The following is a 20576-nucleotide window of genomic DNA, read 5'->3' on the forward strand; positions in this document are numbered from 1 at the left end:
TTAGAAAAAATTTCAAGTGCATCTCTTCATTAAGCTCAGATTCAACTTTTTAACTGTATGCTGTTTCCTCACACCTGGCTATGGGAGGGGTCGATTTTTAGAGGCAAGTAGCACTTTGGTGCTTCAGGTGAATTGTCATAGAAAATGTGGTATCTGGAGAAGGGAGGAGTGGGAAGGAGGTGAAGGAGAAAGAGACAAAGGGCAATAAGAATAGAAGTGGAGACAAACAGCTAGAGGAAGGCGTGTGGGAACATTTACTAAACATTACTAGTTTATTCTTGCCTAGCATTGTCAAATTGTTCTTTAGCTTTTGCCAAATGGTTAATGAAATAAATTTGAGGCCAAATTCCTTTGTGAGGCCTCAGTGTATCAGCCAACAATACTGCCCATTCATCTTCCTTCTTTTCTAAGAGATTCCCTAGAGAATGAATTTGTTCAGTTCCATTAATACAGAGTTGGCCTTGAAGACCCAAAACATCATTGGTGAGCTGGTGCGGATCAAGAATTAATATCGGATCAAGAATTGAAACAGTATACAGTTGAAAACTTGACCATGTCTTGTGAGAACCAGACATAGGAGAAATAGACATGATTTCAGGTAGAGAAGGTTCAGGTTTATACTATCCCAATACAGCTGGTGACATTTGATGGAAATATCACATTTGTGTACCTCATGCCATGAGTACCCAAGAATGACAACTGGACACCACAGAAAAAAAACAGCCAATGATCTGTCCACACCAGCAGTCACAACCTCAGAGTGAATACTCTCAGGACACAAAACTGAGACAGTTGGAGAAACTCAACCGATGGGATTGCTGACCCTCAGCAAAGTTCTTCTTCAGGGTGGACTCTAGTCCTGTGAGATCTTCACACTCACTGCTCTGTGAAGATGGATCAGTGAAGACTCACAGGGCACTATTCCTGCTTCTATGCTCAGATACGTCTTCTTATGACACACACCAGTTTTACACAGCACAGCAAAGCACAAAATGGTAACTGAAAAAGACAGCATAAGGGGACCTAAAGGAATAGTCTGATTCCATTAGAATCCAAAGAAGTGGGAACCAAAACAAGATTCAGGTGCCATACTGAGTACAAACTACCTTAGAACTGCCTCAGAGAACACATTTCAGATCACGGGCTCTCTCTTCATGGGAGGGCCCCTCCTATGGACTCAATAGCTGCCAGGAGCAGGGCACAGGGGGCCTCTATGAGCACTACCCTTGCTCAAACAACAGGAGGCTCTGAAGATGTCCTGTGGACACCGTGTGATTGCCTGTACAATGATCAATGGCCAACCAAATAAAAATAACAAAGAATATTGACTCAGTTCTTGTTAGAGCAAGGAAATCAGCCGCTATTATTTTGGTTGAGCAGAGCCCCAGCATCAGAAGGAAGGTTGCAAACCCATTCTAGACAAAGGCTTCAATTATGCCTTGATGAGAAGCTATTGTATGAAGAGGCTATGGTGAGCTGTCCAGAAGTGAGGCACCCTATGTGATTGTGAATGGTGATTCTTTCTGATTGCTGGGTCCTAGGTAGGAAATTGGGACAAGTGTTAGAAACAAGTGTTAGAAAATATAACATACATAGGTCTAGGTGGGACAGGTGTTATGGTGAAGAATCCTGAGCCTGTGGCGAGAGTGGTATATGGGTTCTGGGATAAAAGGCTGAGACAGTTGCTCCAATGGTTATGATGTAAACCATGCACCAGATGCTGGATACAACCTCCAAACATCATACAATCTTTATAGCCAAGGCCTTGTCCCTTGACTGCCTACAAGATAATGGGCTCAAGGATTGGCTGTGGGTCAGAAATCTCTCTGAATGAACTATCTGGCTATGATCTATACTTTCAATTTTTCAAGTAGACTTGGGACCACCTACCAGGAAATACTAGGGAAGTTGTTGGGCAGGGAAAAAGAGAGAGATTATACATTTAAAGATCCCAAGTTGTCAAGTGCCTGGATGAGAGCAAACGCTGCAAGATTAGGATCATCAATAGGAGCATATCATTAAGAGAGAGGATGGTGGTGCCTGGTGATTCAGTAGGTTCAGTGTCTTATTCAAGGGGTTGACTCAGGTCCTGAACTCAGAGTGTTGGTCTAAGCTTCATAGCAGGATTTGCATGCAATCTTCGTGGGATTCTCTCTCACCTTCTGTGCCTCCCCCCACAGAGACTCTCCCTCTCAAAATGTAGTAAAAACTGCATACAAACTACATACAAAAAATTAGTTTAAAAACCATGAGAGGAATAAATTACATATGATGTTGATTTAAGGTTATGAGTCTTCAAAGTCACGAAAATAATCTTCCTTGTGGATCAGCATAGGAATGGTGATGGGTGGCCTGAGGAAAGAATAGGGTACAGTTAAGCAGACAAGAGGATGAATCACAGCTCATAGGATCTATGTCTTCGACCCCGGAACTCAATTTTGCCTTCTGCTCTAGTCTTCTTACCTAAACACCCCTAGCAACAGCACCCTTTCAACTCTATAATGGGAATGGCCTCGAGTGTTTTCCCTGGTCTCAGGTTCCATATCCTGAACCTGGAAACAAGGCCTGTCATCCCATTCTTCAAAGAAGCCACCAAATTTTCTATGAATTTCTCTTCCCACGTTTTGCTCCCTCTTTCTGCTCACTCCTGCTTCACTACATCTTCCTTCTCCTAAACATTAATTGCTCATTTCGCTCCTCATTCACTTACAACAGAAATTATATTCTATGGCATGGGAATGCTCAGGGAATGATCAGCTTTTTATGCGACCCTCCTTAATCAGTTGATCAAAGAGCCAAGCCAGGCAACTCTGGAGTAGTTGCAATTGGCCTGCGGGCCTATGCACAGGGGTTGGGTGTGTCCATGAGGGTGACATCCACTGGGCTATATTGACTGCTTTGTGCTTTGGGTGCTCTTAGGTATTTGACACAAACTTAACCTTTTTATATATTTTTAAATGTTTATTTATTTAGTGTTGTGTAAATTCAATTTGCCAACGTATAGTATAGTATCCAATGCTCATACCATCAAATACCCTCCTGACATATAAGAAATAGTGAAAGGAATTATGAGGGAAAGGAGTGGAATTGAGTGGGAAAAATTAAAGAGTGACACAAACCTTGAGAGAACACACTGCATCTGTGTTCACACAGAATCTGGAACACACTGAATCTTTAGAACAGCTCATACATATCGTAGCCCATAGAGGAAATGAATGTGATACTAGAGGTAAAATATCTTCTGCAATATCCTTTAGTCTAAATCTTGGACAATGGGTTTTCTAAAGTAGGTGAGGCCACATCCATACTAGCTTGAGCCAGAATTTGCCCTGATTCTGGAAGGAATGGGCCATGGGCTCCAGGCAGGCATGAGGGAAAGTCTGAGGCTGGGCCAAGACCCTGGTATGGGGAGCAGGCTCAGCACTCTGTAGTTACAGTAGTGAAATCAGACAGGAACAGAATCACTGGCCACCCTGCCTAGAGCCTGTGTCTCACTCTGCTGGACCTTTAGCACAAGTGTGTGCCAGCAGCCCAGCGGCTTTCACACAGTCCTCTAGATTCTGTGCACCCAGCAAAGTCCTAGGGTGGCTGCACTCCAGCCTCTCTCACAGGCAGGCAAGTACAGATTTTGTTCTTGTCCCAGGACTGAGGATTGTGCAAGGAGGGGAGGGGGGAACTGCGATTCTGGCCATACCTCCCACCTCACTTCTGCTGGAACCAGAGGCATGTGCTGTGAGGGACTATTTCTAGGATGCCCATCCATAGAGTGCCCTTACACCCTGGCCAGAACTGAGGGTAGCACCACACTACTACGGTGTGACACATAAATGCATAGGGAGTGGGTCCCCAGCTCTAACAGCACTTGGCACCAACAGAAGCACTCTTTGTGCAAGTTCAGATCTGCATGGCAGTGTGCATCTCATGAGATTGGCTCCATCCAAGACAAAAGGCAATAACCTGAAACAAAACCTCTCCTGCTGTTTTCCTAAGAAATTCTAACCAAACATAAGGTAGGGCTTTAATGCTTCCCAGTGACAAAGGGAGCAGGAACTTGTCTTCAGGAATAATAGTTAAATAAAAAGAAGAAGAATATGACCAACTGCATAACCCTATCCCAGGACAGAATGTTTCTTCTCATTTTACCCAAGTAACCCTATTTATGATACAATAGGCCAAAGAAGAGCACCTTCGTGGCTCAGTAAGTTAATTGTCTGACTACAGCTTAGATCATTATCCCAAAATCTTAAGAGGAGGACTGTGTTAGACTCACTGGTCAGTGCGAAGTCTGAATTTCCCTCTCCCTCTGACTTCTCTCTCTCATAGTTAAATAAATAAATAAATAGGGATCCCTGGGTGGCGCAGCAGTTTAGCGCCTGCCTTTGGCCCAGGGCGCGATCCTGGAGACCCGGGATCAAATCCCACGTCGGGCTCCCGGTGCATGGAGCCTGCTTCTCCCTCTGCCTGTGTCTCTGCCTCTCTCTCTCTCTCTGTGTGACTATCATAAATAAATTTAAAAAATTAAAAAATAAATAAATAAATAAACAAGTAAATAAATATTAAATAAATACAATTGAATAACTATAATTAATCTTTATGATATCATCCCACCCAACCTCAGTCTACAAATAGCATATTTAATCCTGCTCCCAGGGACCCTCTCCATTGATTCCGGCCTCATTGTAGTTCCCTACCTAAGGATTCTTCATCTGCAAGTAATTATGTTCTCGATATTCTCCACCACTCAATCTTTAGGGACACCAGCATGAGGAAGTGATTAGAGAGTGGGACCCCGTATTCCTGCTACTCCAGCTAAGGCCTCTTTGGGAGCACTCTCAACACCTGTTTTCCTCCAGATCCTCAGACCTTCCCTGGGCTTTTGGAGTTAGAGCTCTTCAAAAAGACATCGACCACAGTTGCATCCTTCCTTGAGGGAACAAACCTCCTACACCTGGCATTTCCCCATTTCCAGAAGATCACGAGAGCTCTCACTTGGACATGGATCCACCTGAGATCCACCTGTGATGGGTGATGGCCACACACCAGGTTAGACGGAGTCCATGAGAGCCACTGTGTCAGACTCAGAGCTGCTGCCCAGGAGAGCCATCTGTGATGATCGAAATAATCTGTGTTTACAAATACTCTACTGGGCACTGGAAATGTGGTTGTATGATAAAGGATGGAATGTGTAACTTCAATGATTTTAAGTAATTTCAACATATGCAGGCAAATCTGGCTATCAACTGCCTCCTTGGATAGCTCAGGTATATCCAAAATTTTGGAAGCTATGACCTCTGTGACCTCGGATTTCATGAAGTGGAATTTGCTAGTCTTATATGACTGTTTATTTCTGTTGGTCTCTGGCCTCCTATACATCAGGCAGGCACAACGTGAGGTCCTGGCAACACTTAGAAAAGATGGTCCACTGTCACGTCCTAGAGAAATTCCAGCACGTGCTTCTTGTGGGCATGGACAACACAATGACCCCACACAGCTGTGCTGGTCGTATTCAGATGAATGAATCAGAGAGGGGACACATCACCCTCTTCAGAAGCTCGCTCTTTCCTTCCTGATACAGGCTAGAGCCTGGGTAGGTACCTAGTTTAGTGTGGGGCCCAACACCCAGACAAGGTAAGCACGTACTTTGCAACCTGGAACTGAATCCCTGCCCAGGGGTTTTAGAACAGGGGCTTCTTAATGCTAAATAGCATGGGGACAAGAAATGAGGGAGGTTTTGCTGATGACACTGCAGTGACAAATTGGAATCAGTGCTTCTGTCACCTTGAGTATGAGAGCACAGAATTTGGACCTGAACAATCTAAGACCACTTCAGGGAAATGCTCAAACTGCTGTCCAGTGGGCCATAAAAGGGAACAGCAAAGAGCTCCTTGACTCTGTAATCAGCCTCCATCCACTGGTTGAACTCACTGAGCACTGGAGTCCATGTCCCTCCACTTCCTCTAATCTCTATGGACACAAACTCATTATCTAAATCATACATCCTTGCTTGAAAAAAAGATGAACATGGGTCTACACCTGGAAGATTGCTTTTCTAGTGGTTACATTTTTCTATATATTTATATTGGAGTTTGATTTGCCAACATATGATATAGCACCCAGAGCTCATCCCATCAAGTGCACCCCTCAATGCCTATCACCCAGTCACCCCATCCTACCACCAACTCCCCTTCCAGTACCCCCAATTTTTTCCAAGCATAGGAGTCTCTCATGTTTTGCATTCGTCTGTGATGTCTCCTACTCATTTTTTTTGTTTTTCTCTCTACACCTATGATCCTCATTCCTGTGGGAACCCAAACTCAGATTGTTGCTCCTGACTAAATACAGGAAAAACCTGGTTCCAGAATATGTACTGCTTTCACAAGTTCAGGAGGCCGCCTGCAGGTACAGGAAAAGACACCATGATTTACCCCAGGGATCAATTCCAGTAGGTCATGATGAATAATCTTCTTAGTATTGTTGGATACTATTGGCTAGCATCTTGTTGAGAATTTTTGCATCCAGCTTCTTCATGTATATTGGCATACAATTCTCCTTTTAGTGGGATCTTTGTCTGATTTTGGAATTAATGTGATGCTGGTCATATAGAATGGGATTTTGGAAGTATTCTATTTCTTTCTATCTGTCAAAACAGCTTTAGTAGAATAGGTATGGTTTCTTCTTAAAATGTTTGATAGAATTCCCCTGGGAAGCCATCTGTCCCTGGATTTTTGTGCTTTGCGAGGTTTTTTATGACTGCTTCAATTTCCTCCATGGCTATTGGCCTGTTCAAGCCTCCTACTTCTTCCTGTTACAGTTTTGGTAGTTTGTGGTTTTCCAGAAATGTGTCCAATTCTTCTAGATATCCTAATTTATTGCCGTATAATTGCTCATAATATGTTTTTAAAATCGTTTGTATTTCCTTGGTATTGGTGGTGGTCTCTCATTTCTCATTCATGATTTTATTAATTTGAGTCTTTTCTCTCTTCTTTTTAATGACTGGCTAAAGGTTTATCTATCTTATTCTTTCAAATAACCAACTCCTTGTTGTGTTGATCTGTTCCACAGTTCTGGTCTCTAATTCATTGAGTTCTGCTGGAAACTTTATTAACGCTCTTCTTCTGCTGGATGTAGGTCCTATTTTCAGTTTTATTCTCCAGCTCCTTTAGGTGCAAGGTTAGCTTTTGTATTTGAGTTCTTTTCATTTTTTGGATGGATGCTTGTATTGCGATGTAGTTCCCCCTCAGGACTGCTTTTGCTGTATCCCAAGATTTTGAATTGTTGTATCATCATTCTTCTTAGTTTTCATGAATCTTTTTAATTCTTTTCTTATTTCCTGGTTGACCCTTTCATCTTTTATCAGGATGGACCTTAACCTCCACGTATTTGAAATCCTACCAAACTTCTTCTTGTGATTTAGTTCCAATTTCAAGCATTATGGTCTGAAAATATACAGGGGACCATCCCAATATTTTGATATAGGTTAAGCCCTGATTTGTGGCCCAGTATGTGGTCTATTGTGGAGAAAGTTCCATGTACACGTGAGAAGACTATGTATTCACTAGCGTTTGGATATAAAGCTTTATCAATATCTGCGAAATCCATCTGGTCCAGTGTAATATTTAAGCTGTGTCCTTGGAGATGTTATGCTTAGAAGATCTGTTGATTGTAGAAAGCAGTATATTCAAGTTACCAAGTATAAGTGTATTATTATCTAAGTATGTCTTAACTTTGGTTATTAATTGACTGACATACTTGGCAGCTCCCACATTTGGGGCATAAATATTCCTGATTGTTAGATCCTCTTGTTGGATAGATCCTTTACGTATGATATAGTGTCCCTGTTCACATCTCACTTGATATAGTGTCCCTGTTCACATCTCACTATAGTCTTTGGGATAAACTTTTACTGATCTGATATAAAGATGCCCATTCCTGCTTTCTTTTGATGACCATTTGAATGGTAAATGGTTCTACAACCCTTTATTTTCAGGCTGTGGTGTCCTTAGGTCTCAAATGAGTCTCTCGAAGACATCAAATTGATGGGTCTTGATTTTTTATCCAGTCTCACACCCTGCACTTTTTGATGGGGTCATTAAACTCAGATGCTAAAGCTCCTCCTCTGCACAGTAACCAATGTTCCCAAGCCTGACTAATCACTGCAGTTTAGTTCTCTAATTAGAGTATGAGCTCTGGGACTACAAGCTTCGAATCATATCCTGGATCCTTAATATGGAATTCATGACCCTCAACACTGTGCCTTTCTCTACCCGAAGAGGAGGGAGAATCAACAAAACATCAAATACACGTTTGTTGAACATTGAAGGAATAAATGTAGGGATAATGATCAGGAAAGTTAAATAGAAACTAAATATCCTGTCTGAGATCTCACATTTTACAAGTTCCAGAGATTGATTGAAATCTGGCAGTCTGAGTTCCTAGACCATTACTCTCCAACATGTAAGAGGTTTGCCTAAACACAATATTTTACCTTAAGAAAATTTAGTTTTGACAGAATTAAGGGTGTCAGAAAAAAAACCTATTGTTTTCACCCCAAAATACTCTTAGGACCCTTAATCAAAAATATACATGACTGTCCTGTACAACCTTCCACTCCCTGGGTCATGATCAGCACATCAAATGAGATCAATAGTGGCGTGCAAGAAAGTAGATTCACTAAAATCAAATCTTGTGTTAAAACGTGTTAAACAATGTCATTGTGCATTATTTATTCCTCACGCACACATACATGCCTCAAAACAGTGTCTGAGAACTTGGTATGTCATAGAAACAACCATGCATTACCTTTGGAAAGAGCTCTAAAGGGCAGGTCAGAAGAACTGAGAGACATGTTATATGAAAATCACTCTAATGAATTCTCTTTCTCTTTTCAAGTGACATTGCTAGGTGCAAATGCATGCCATTCTCCACTTCTATAAAATGTACTGTCTCTCATGTGTGTACATCACCTTTTTTTTAATATGCCCAATAAGTGCTTACATGCTTATCTCTCAGTCATTAAAGCAAATACTTAATTATCCATGTTTCAATGCAAGTAGAAAGACTGGCTATTTGTTGCAAAAATGACAAAAATATCATATTTTCTCCAGCTGACAGCTTAGGGGGGAGGAATGAGATGAGAGTTAGGATAAAATTGATATCTCTATAATGAGTAAATAGGGAAAATGCCCAGAGTGTAAAAAGAAATGTGTGTTTGGGACAATAATTGAAACATAGACACTCATATTCACAAGGTTACTTTGGGCAACCATTCAGAGGAAGATAACAACATGTCCCCACAAATACAGAACTTGAAACCCATTTTGGAAGACACAGTAAGGAAGATATTATAAACCATTGAAAACCAATAACAAATATCCTCCATATCAACCTTTCTGGATTCACACTTATTTCTGAAATTAATAACGTGAATATATAATTTAGGACAGTACCACAACTTGAAAATATATGTGACCATATTTCTCCCTGTGAAGACTTTGTGGTGACAAATGAGGGGTGCAGGATATAGTAGGAAATAAGACATTTTTTCAAAATGGAGGCACAATATTCAAGGTACCTAGTTTGGTAGAATAATCAAAAAAAAAAATAATGGAGGACTAGAACAACAAAAAAAAACCACATAGGTATAACTCTGCATGACAATTTGGGGAGAGGAAACTTTAAACAATGAGAAAAATAGTTTGAGAAAGAGTTATCTATTCAGTTGGTAGCAAAGAGCATTCAGAAGATGTTTAGGAACATACATTCACAGTAGCAGCAATTGAGTTTGCCCATCGTCAAAGATGCTAGGTTGAGAGCTGAGAAGTCATGGAATATCAAATTGGAACTGCTCAGCTCAGAGCTGCAGTTAGGAAGAGAGGCAGAGGTATATACTTCTCGTCACCTTGGCAATGTGTGACATCATAGTGCTTTCAAAGTGAATGCAGCTGCACAGCAACCAACATCCTGAAAATGAAAGGGTGGAAAACAATTTGCCATTCAAATGAAAGTTGGTGTAGCAATCCCAACATTTGATAAATTAAAGATTATCCAATAGACTGTAGAAAAGCAATGAAGAGGGACACTGTATCATACTTAAAGGGTATAGCCAACACAAACACCTAACATGTTGAATATGTATGCCCCTAAAGTGCGAGGTGCCAAATATTTCAATCAATTAATAGCCAAAGTAAAATCATACTTATATAATAACATGCTATAAGTAGGGGACTTCAACTCGACACTTTTCTGCAAATGATAGAACTTCTATGCACAACATCACAAAAGAAAAAAGAGCTTTAAATGATACAAAGGATCACATATATAAATGAGATCTCTCCATCCAAATGCAACTGAATACATATTCTTCCTAAGTGCACATGGAGCTTTCTCCAGAATAGACCACATACTGGCTCACAAATCACGTTTCAAATGCTATCAAAGATTTGCATTGTCCCCTGACTATTTTCAGACCACAGTGCTTTGGAACTAGAACTCAACAACAAGGAAAATTTTAGATGAAACTCAAACACGTGGAGGTGAAAGAGCATCCTACTAAAAGATGAAAGGAACAATCAGGAAATAAGAGATGAATTAAAAATATTCATGGAAACTAATGAAAATAAAGATACAACTGTTCAAATCTTTGGGATACAGCAAAAGCAGTCCTAAGAGGGAAATGCATTGCAATACAATCATCCCTCAAAAAAACCTGGAAAAATTTAAGTACACAAATTAACCTCGCACCTAAAGGAACTGGAGAAAGAACAGCAAATAAAACCCATACAAAGCAGAAGATGACATATAATAAAGATTTGAGTAGAACTCAATGAAATAGAGACCAGAAGTCTTGTAGAACAGATAAACAAACTGAGGAGTTTGTTTTTGAAAGATAATAAATACATGAACCATTAACTAGCATTATTAAAAAAGAAAGGAGAAAAGACTCAAATTAATAAAATCATGAATGAAAGAGAGATCACAAACAATACCAAGGGAAAACAAATTATTTTAACGATATTATGAGCAGCTATATGCCAATAAATTAGGCAATCTAGTAGTATTGGATGCATTTATGGAGAAGCACAAAAATGGAACAGGAAGCAATAGAAAACCTGGACAGAACAATAACCAGCGAAGGCATTATTACTGAGGCAATAATAAAAAAACCTCCCAAGACACAATAGTCCAGGGGCGGATAGCATCCCAAGAGAATTCTATCAAACGTTTAAAGAAGAAACAATACCTATTCTACTAAAGCTGTTCGGAAAGATAGAAAGAGATGGAATACTTCCACAATCGTTCTATGAAGTTTGCATCACCTTAATTCCAAAACTAGACAAAGACTCCACCCAAAAGAATTCTAGACCAATATCCCTGATGAAGAAAGATACAAAAATTCTCAGCAAGATACTAGCTAATAGGATCCAACAGTACATTATGAAGATTGTTCACCATGACCAAGTGAGATTTATCCCCTGTATGCAAGGCTGGATCAACACTCGTAAAACTATCAACGTGATAGATCATATCAACAAGAGAAAAAACAAGAATGACATGATCCTGTCAATAATTTGTGAAAAACATTTGACAATGTACATCATTCCTGATCTATACTCTTCAGGGTATAGGGATTTAGGGAACATTCCTCAGCATCTTAAAAGCCATATATGAAAATCCCACAGCAAATATCATTCTCAATGGGGAAACACTTGGAGGCTCTACCTAAGATTAGGAACAGGACCATGATGTCCACTCTTACCACTCTATTCAGCATAGTACTAGAAGTCCTAGCCTCAGCAATCCTCAGCAAACAGAAATATATGGCATACAAAGTGGCAAAGAAGAAGTCAAACTCTCTCTCTTTACAAATGACATGGTACTGTACACAGAAACCCCAAAAGACTCCACCCCAAGATTGCTAGATATCATGCAGCAATTCGGCACTGTGGCAGGATACAAAATCAATGTCCAGAAATCAGTAGCATTTTTGTACACTAACAATGAGACCGAAGAAAGAGAAATTAAGGAGTCAATCCCATTTGCAATTGTACCTAAAAGCCTAAGGCACCTAGGTATAGACCTCAGCAATGAAGTAAAATTCTACACCCTAAACACTACAGACCATTCTGAAGGAAATGCAGGAAGATACAAAGAGATGGAAAAATATTCCACGTTCATGAATTGTAATAATTAATATTTTAAAAATGACTTTGCTACCTATGGCATTGTACATATTCAATGCAATCGCATTCAAAATACCATGGATTTTCTTCATAGACTTGGAACATATAATCTTAAGATTTGTGTAGAATCAGAAAACACACCGAATAGCCAGGGCAATATTGAAAGAAAACCAGAGCTGGAGGACATCGGACTGCCGGATTTCCAGCTTTACTACAAAGCTGTGATCATTAAGACAGGGTGATACTGGCAAAAATGTAGACAAAGAAATCAAGGGAGCAGAATAGAGAACCCAGAAATGTTCCTTGTATTCGATGGGTCACTAATATCCGACAAGGCAAGAAAGACTGTCTTTCTTTGGAAGAGACTGGTAAAGACAGTCTCTTCCACAAATGGTGCTGGAAAAATTGGAGAGCCACGTGCTGAAGAATGAAACTAGACCATTCTCTTACACGTTATGGAAAGATAAACTCAAAATGGACATGTGATCTAAAAGTGAAACAATCAATCAGAATCCTTTGGACAACACAAGCAAAACTCTTTTGAACTTGGCCACAGAAACTTCTTGCAAGATACATCTATGAAGGCAAAGGAATCAAAAGCTAAAATGAACTACTTGGACTTCATCAAGGTAAGAAGCTTCTGCACTGCAAAAGAAACAGTCAACAAAACTAAAAGATAACCTACAGAATGGAAGGAGATATTTGCTAATGGCATATGAAATAAGAGGCTAGTATTCAAGATCTATAAAGAACTTGTTAAACTCAACACTCAAGATACAAACAATCCAATCATGAAATGGGCAAGACACATGAACAGAAATATCACAGAGGAAGGCATAGACATGGCCAACAAGCACATGAGATACTGCTCCTCATTACTGGTCATCAGGGAAATTCAAATCCAAACCACAATGAGATACTACCTCAAACTAGTGAGAACAATGAAAAATAAAAGGACAGGAAATACCAATAACATGGGGAGGATGTGGAGAAAGGGGAACCCTCTTGCACTGTTGGTGGGAATGTGAACTGGGGCAGCCACTCTGGGAAAATGTGTGGAGTTTCTTCATAGTTAAAAATAGAGCTGCCCTATGACCCAGCAATTGCACTGCTGAGGATTTACCCAACTAAACAGGTGAAGTGAAATGGCAAGACACCTGAATTCCAATGTGTCCAGCAGCAATATCCACATGAACCAAACTGTGGAAGAAGCGTAGGTGTCCATTGAAAGATGAATGGATAAAGAAGATGTGGTCTATGTATACAATCAATATTACTCAGCCATCAGAAAGGATGAATACAAACATTTTCTTCAACGTGGATGGAACCAGAGGGTATTATGCTGAGTGAATTTTGTCAATCAAAGAAGGATAATCATCATATGGTTTCACTCATATGAGGAATATAAAAAAATAATGAAAGTTATCAAGGTGAGAGAAGAGAAAAGCATTGGGAAGAATCTGAGAGGGTGATAAAGCATGAGAGGCTTATAAGTTTGGGAAAGGAACAAGGAGTAGTGGAAGGGGAAGTAGGCGGGTGAGATGCGGAGACCGGGTGAAGTGCATGGAGGGGGGATTGTGACAGGATGAACACTGGGTGTTATATGTTGGCAAATTGAACTACAATTTAAAAAAATACCAAAAAAAAAAAAAAGATTATTCCTGATACCAAGACCAATGTAGAAAATTAGGGTCTCCCAGCAGAGTGTAGAGATGTGGAAATTGTGCCTCCAATTGTGGTTAAATGTCCTCATCCCACAGACTGACTCTCCTTCTGCTGGTCGAGCACCTTGGCATTATTTGTAACCACTCACAGGCTTGGTTTTCACATAAGTCCAATAAATACAGCCCGTGTCTTTGTTGTGATGTAATCAACTATACTGCACTGGGGGAAAATACAGACTGATTTAACCTGGAATTTTATTATCCCAAGGAGTGCTTAGTGAAATGGTAAGAATATGGGTATCTGACAAAAGGAAACCACACTTGAGTTGGAATTAGTGGGCCAGAGAAGAACCTCTCCTTGCACCCTTTTGAAGACCCAGAAGGAAGAAAAAGAAGTCTATCAGCAGGAAGAAAAATGTTTTCCTACCATGTCAACAGTCTAGACAATGATCCATTATGACGACTGAGCGAATGAAAGGCCACTACACCTGAAACTCCCAAGTCAATCCAATGGGTTTTGATTTCCAACAGCCTGCCTACACCCTACACCCAGTTCCTCCTTAAGGGAGAGATCCTCTTTTCTTTTCTTCCCGCTTTCCCATGGGTTGTTATAGTTTCCCTGTTCCTAGTTGCAAGTCCTCTGCCAGTGCCGACTCTACCCATTTTCATGGTAAAATAATCCGTTCTTCCGCATTGGAAAAGGATAGTGAAATTCCAGTTTGTCCATTTTGAACACTGTGCATATCTCTGAGATGTGACAGTATTCTATTCCTAGGATTTCTGGGGTGGACATGGTAGACAGTATAATGCACTTAATTAAGGTTTATAACTCGATGAATTTTGACATATATGCCTGTAGTATAGTGCAGATTCTTTTTTGTCTCTCCCTTTGGTTCCTTGCACATTGATTCAAAAACCTATGGGTCTCCTAAGTGATCAATCTGCCCATTCAATGCCAGTGAGGTGTCTTGTCCTGGGCCCCTAGTAAGGGAAAGAACAAGTATAGGAAGAGGTGCTTGTAACATGAGCCTAACTGTCCTGTAGAGAGAAGAAGGGTTGGAAACCCTCCAAGGGCACACCTGGATGTGTCTTTGTAATACCATTGACAGTATAAATAGAGCATTTTCCTTAGTTCCATAAATTAGTTCTAGGAAGAACTGAACTTGAGGAACCCATGAATATATAGCCAGCCTGTCAGAGACTGTGGGTGGCATCCCCACAATGCATCAGATGCCTGTTATCAGGACCATATTCTGGGGCCTTTGCCCTTATCATCTGGAGTCTCATGCTAACACAGTGTTCAAAATCAGAAACTAGATGAGAATGTCAAGATAGAGGGAGACAGCAGAATACTTCATGTCAGAAATCGGGGATGCTCAAGGACTGGCTCACTGACGCATGGGTTTAGGAGAAGTAGGGATGAGATTGTGGGTATGACATATATTTGATTCCTGGGTGGTCTGAATGTCTTAGATGGTACTGACAAGTGGCTGTGTCTCAGTCATTTGCATACATCCAAAGTTAAAATGAAAAGTAGAGTAAAAGAATTTGGAGTGATGGGACCAAATCCTACAGAGCTGGGCTAGTGGAAAAGTGTAAGAAAGGTTGAATAATAAGGAAATAGTATGTATGCAATCCCTTGCTCATAATTATCGCTAGTATCTAAAAGGACCCAGGGTGATGTGTCAGATTTCAAGGTCAAACTAAGCTCAGACTTCCCTCTAAAGGAAATAATAAATTTGGACAACACAGAGCAGCTCTGAGACCTGGGCTGCTCAAGGCATTCCAATTTGGGGTGATGACCAAACCAAGAAATTACTGAAAGGAGGAGGTAGTGTGTGATGAAGATGTTGCATTTTAAGCATGGGCATCATCAGTTTCAAGAATACATTTTTTATTTTTTTTATTTTTTTATTTATTTTTTTTAATTTATTTTTTTTTACTCTAAATAGCATATTTATTTTTTATTGGTGTTCAATTTACTAACATACAGAATAACCCCCAGTGCCCGTCACCCATTCACTCCCACCCCCGCCCTTCTCCCCTTCTACCACCCCTAGTTCGTTTCCCAGAGTTAGCAGTCTTTACGTTCTGTCTCCCTTTCTGATATTTCCCACACATTTCTTCTCCCTTCCCTTATATTCCCTTTCACTATTATTTATATTCCCCAAATGAATGAGAACATATAATGTTTGTCCTTCTCCGACTGACTTACTTCACTCAGCATAATACCCTCCAGTTCCATCCACGTTGAAGCAAATGGTGGGTATTTGTCATTTCTAATAGCTGAGTAATATTCCATTGTATACATAAACCACATCTTCTTTATCCATTCATCTTTCGTTGGACACCAAGGCTCCTTCCACAGTTTGGCTATCGTGGCCATTGCTGCTATAAACATCGGGGTGCAAGGGTCCCGGCGTTTCATTGCATTTGTATCTTTGGGGTAAATCCCCAACAGTGCAATTGCTGTGTCGTAGGGCAGGTATATTTTTAACTGAGCCACACAGTTTTCCAGAGTGGCTGCACCAGTTCACATTCCCACCAACAGTGTAAGAGGGTTCCCTTTTCTCCGCATCCTCTCCAACATTTGTTGTTTCCTGCCTTGTTAATTTTCCCCATTCTCACTGGTGTGAGGTGGTATCTCATTGTGGTTTTGATTTGTATTTCCCTGATGGCAAGTGATGCAGAGCATTTTCTCATGTGCGTGTTGGCCATGTCTATGTCTTCTTCTGTGAGATTTCTGTTCATGTCTTTTGCCCATTTCATGATTGGATTGTTTGTTTCTTTGGTGTTGAGTTTAATAGGTTCTTTATAGATCTTGGAAACTAGCCCTTTATCTGATATGTCATTTGCAAATATCTTCTCCCATTCTGTAGGTTGTCTTTGAGTTTTGTTGACTGTATCCTTTGCTGTGCAAAAGCTTCTTATCTTGATGAAGTCCCAATAGTTCATTTTTGCTTTTGTTTCTTTTGCCTTCGAAGGCAAAAGAATACATTTTTTAAAATGGGATGTGAGAGTGACTCATTTAGGGGCTGTGTCCTCAGCTTGGAAGGCTACAGAGTGGAAGGGAATGTTTGGGCCCATACATTACCCACATCTCTCTACAGAACAATCACAGGTGGCTGTATAAGATCCATATACATTTGACTCCTAAGGAAACCATCCAGTCCGGGGATTGGAAAAAGACACTGTTGGTTTTGTTCACTCTGAGGAGATAGGGGTTGCTCACAGGGCACCAGAGCAGACAGAGGTAGGCTATCCTCCCTTCCCTCTGGGACAAGTGGAAGCTGGAAGGCTCAAGGCAGTGAAAGCTCTCCTGCTGCTAGGCACCCTTCAGTTTGAAAAATCGGTGCCCCCATGCTGGACTCTAGAAGGTCTAAGCCAGTGTGCACTTGGAGCCTTCAGTTCAGTACACAGGGAGCACTCCTAGCTTGAGGGTTGGAAATGTGGCCAGCCACAGCCATTCTTTTCTTTTTTTCTTTCATCTTTGAGAGTTGCAGCCTCTCAGGAATGAAGGAATCCTTCGAACAAGAGCTAGAGAAACAGGCAGAGGACAAACAGCTCTATGGTGAACCTGCCACCTGGCAACGGACTGGGCATCTGCCCCTAGGCACAGGCACATGAGAATCACTGCAGTAGGCCCCTCCCCAGATGGACAGCTGGAAGAACAGGGGAAGAGCAAGTTTACTGAATAGCACTGGAAAACTCCAGGGCTGAGGGAATATAGTACAGAGACCTCAAAGATGTGTCCTTATAATTCAATTCCTCTCAGATTAAAACTCTCCAATATTTTTTCTCTCTTCCTGCCTTAACTATAATATTACAACAAATCTTTGTTTTAAGATTTTCCTTTCTGTATTTCATATTTCTACAAGTACCCATCTTCGAATTATGATCAATGTACCTAATTGATTTTTGTAGATATATGAGTTATGGGTTTGGGTGTCTTGATCATTTATTATTTGTATAAGTTAGCACCTTCTAACATACCTACCAAAATACACTCAGAGCCATGTGGAGTCCTGTGTTTTTTATTCTATGGGTTAACCTTCTCTCTAACTTTCAATTCCACCCCTCTATTTATCTTGGTTCTGCCTTTCTGGTTGCTGTTAATTCTCTATTTAAGTTTTGCTGATTTATATAAATATGGATTTAACACCTACTATAATATAAAACAACATATACTCAAAATGGAAAAGATCAACCTCTAGGTCCACTCTGTGAGATTAAATTCTCTCCCATGCACCATGGCCTCCCCACCATTTGTTTTTTAAGATATACTATTGTTTAAATTTGTTTTTCACTTTTGTGGTCTTTCTGTTTCCTTTGGCTTTGTTTCTCTTTTCCATTATTTTCCAGTCCTAGACATCTTCGGAATTATCTGGGTGTTCTTTTTTTTAAGATTTTATTTATTTATTCATAGAGATATATAGAGAGAGGCAGAGACACAGGCAGAGGGAGAAGGAGGCACCATACAGAGAGCCCAATGTGGGACTCGATCCGGGGTCTCCAGGATCACACCCTAGGCTACAGGCAGTGCTAAACCACTGTGCCACCAGGCCTCCCCTATCTGGGTGTTCTTTACATAGGTCCTGGTTGATATTTTTGACTCTGCTCACTCATATACCCATTCTGCACTACACAAAAAGAGGAGAAAAAGAATTGACAAAAGCAAAAAGAACCAGAAGTAAAACTCTCCGCCACAAACCTAAGGAATATTTATTACAGTACATGTCAGAATTAAAATTCAGAGACCCAATTTTAAATCTAAAGGGGGCTCATAAAAAAAGCAAAGAGGTCTCCTGGTACTCCCATACTGCAGAATTGGAAAAATTAGAGAGTGAGGGCAAGATGGTGAAAGAGTAGGGTCCCCAAGTCACCTGTCCCCACCAAATTACCTAGAAAGCCTTCAAATCATCCTGAAAACCTATGAATTCGGCCTGAGATTTAAAGAGAGAACAGCTGAGGTCAGTGAGAAGAGTTCACGTTTCTATCAAGGTAGGAAGAAGGGAAAAAAAGAAATAAAGAATCAAAAGGCATCCAAGTGGGAGGGGCCCATGAGGAGCCAGGCTATGGCCGGGGCAAGTGTCCCCAGGAGAGGAAAGCCCTGCCTGTGGAAGCAGGAGTTTACCAATCTTTCCAGATGGAAAGGCACTCCCCGGAAGTTGGAGCAGGATCCCAAGAGGGGCAGGGATGCCCTCAGGCTCTCAGGGGCACTAATAGAGTACCTACGCCCTGGGTAGAGTGCACCACAACCCATGGTTGAGCTCCCTAAAGGGCTGCAGCATGTGCCTGGCTGGACCTGGGAGCAGGTTGGAGGTGGCTCAGGTGGCGGCTCAGCGGGGAGGGGGCTGTGCGACCCAGGAACAGCTCAGAGGCAGCTCCAGCAGAGACTCTGTGGGGAGGGGGCTGCGCAGCTGAGAGCGTGACTCCAACAGCACAGGCCCCAGGGCACAGGGCACCAGCTACACAGCCCATGATCTGGCGCTACCCCCTGGGAAAGGCAGAGGCCCAGAGGGCACAGGACAGCAAGGACACTCTTGCCCCAAGTTGAACAGATCAGCGGCTGCGCTCCTGGACCATCCAGGCCTCTGCAGACTGAGGGCTCCATAGTTACTCAGGAGCTGAATCCAGGGCTCCTGAGCTGCCTGCCGCCACTGTGCTTGTTCCTCCTGGGGCCTCACAAGAAAAACAACCCCCACAGAGGCTCAGTATGGCCTCACCGCATAAACAGCTTAAATATCATTCACTGAGCCCGGCAAAAGGCATGGAGCTGAGCAGCTCCCCAAAGTGCTAACACCTAAATATCACCACAGCAGGCCACACCTCCAGAAGACAAGCTAGATGAACAGGGAAAAAACAAATTATTGACCAAGCAGCAATGGAAAGTTCCAGGGGAATTCAGGTGACTTACAGGATACAAAACCAGAGGATATCAGAGGATACTCCCCCTCGTTTTTTTTGTTTTGTTTTGTTTTTTTGGTTTTTGATTTCTGTTTGCTCCCCCCTTTTTTCAATTTTTTTCTTTTTCTTCTCTCTTTTTATCCTTTTTCCTCCTTTTTTCTTCCTTTATTCTTTCTGTTTTCATTTTTCATTCCTCATTTATTTTCTCTCTTTTTATTGAGAGAAATTCAACGTGTTTTCAGCCACATGGCACTCAGCAAATTGACTAGAAGGAAAACCTCACCTCAAACGAAAGAATCAGAAACAGTCCTCTCTCCCACACAGTTACAAAATCTGGAATACAATTCAATGTCAGAAAGCCAAACCAGAAGCATTATCATACAGTTACTGGTGGCTCTAGAAAAAAGCATAAAGGACTCAAGAGACTTCATGACTGCAGAATTTAGATCTAATCAGGCAGAAATTAAAATCAATTGAATGAGATGCAATCCAAACGAGAAGTCCTAACGATGAGGGTTAACAAGGTGGAAGAATGAGTGAGTGATATAGAAGACAAGCTGATGGCAAAGAGGGAAACTGAGGAAAAAAGAGACAAACAATTAAAAGATCATGAAGATAGATTAAGGGAAATAAACGACAGCTTCAGGAAGAAAAACCTACGTTTAATTGGGGTTCCCGAGGGCACCGAAAGGGAGAGAAGTCCAGAATACGTATTTGGACAAATCATAGCTGAAAACTTTCCTAATCTGGGAAGGGAAACAGGCATTCAGACCCAGGAAATAGAGAGATCCCCCCCTAAAATCAACAAAAACCGTTCAACATGTTG

General features: G+C 41.2%; 1 long non-coding RNA gene across 11 annotated transcripts in view; it reads right to left on the bottom strand.

Moving 5' to 3' along the window:
• The window catches only part of LOC144291597 (uncharacterized), a 63099-nt gene extending 53184 nt beyond the window's left edge, over positions 1–9915 (bottom strand). For 5 of the 11 annotated variants that reach the window (XR_013358938.1, XR_013358936.1, XR_013358935.1 and 2 more), the window contains exon 1: positions 9759–9915. This is a non-coding gene — a long non-coding RNA (uncharacterized LOC144291597). Of the gene's footprint in view, positions 1–2159; positions 2353–6425; positions 7654–9758 lie in introns of all 11 variants that reach the window. The other 6 variants (XR_013358941.1, XR_013358939.1, XR_013358940.1 and 3 more) reach the window with 4 other exon arrangements.
• Positions 9916–20576: the final 10661 nt, after the last annotated feature.

The sequence above is a fragment of the Canis aureus genome, chromosome 20 (assembly GCF_053574225.1).
Source record: "Canis aureus isolate CA01 chromosome 20, VMU_Caureus_v.1.0, whole genome shotgun sequence".
Classification (NCBI taxonomy): Eukaryota; Metazoa; Chordata; class Mammalia; order Carnivora; family Canidae; genus Canis; species Canis aureus.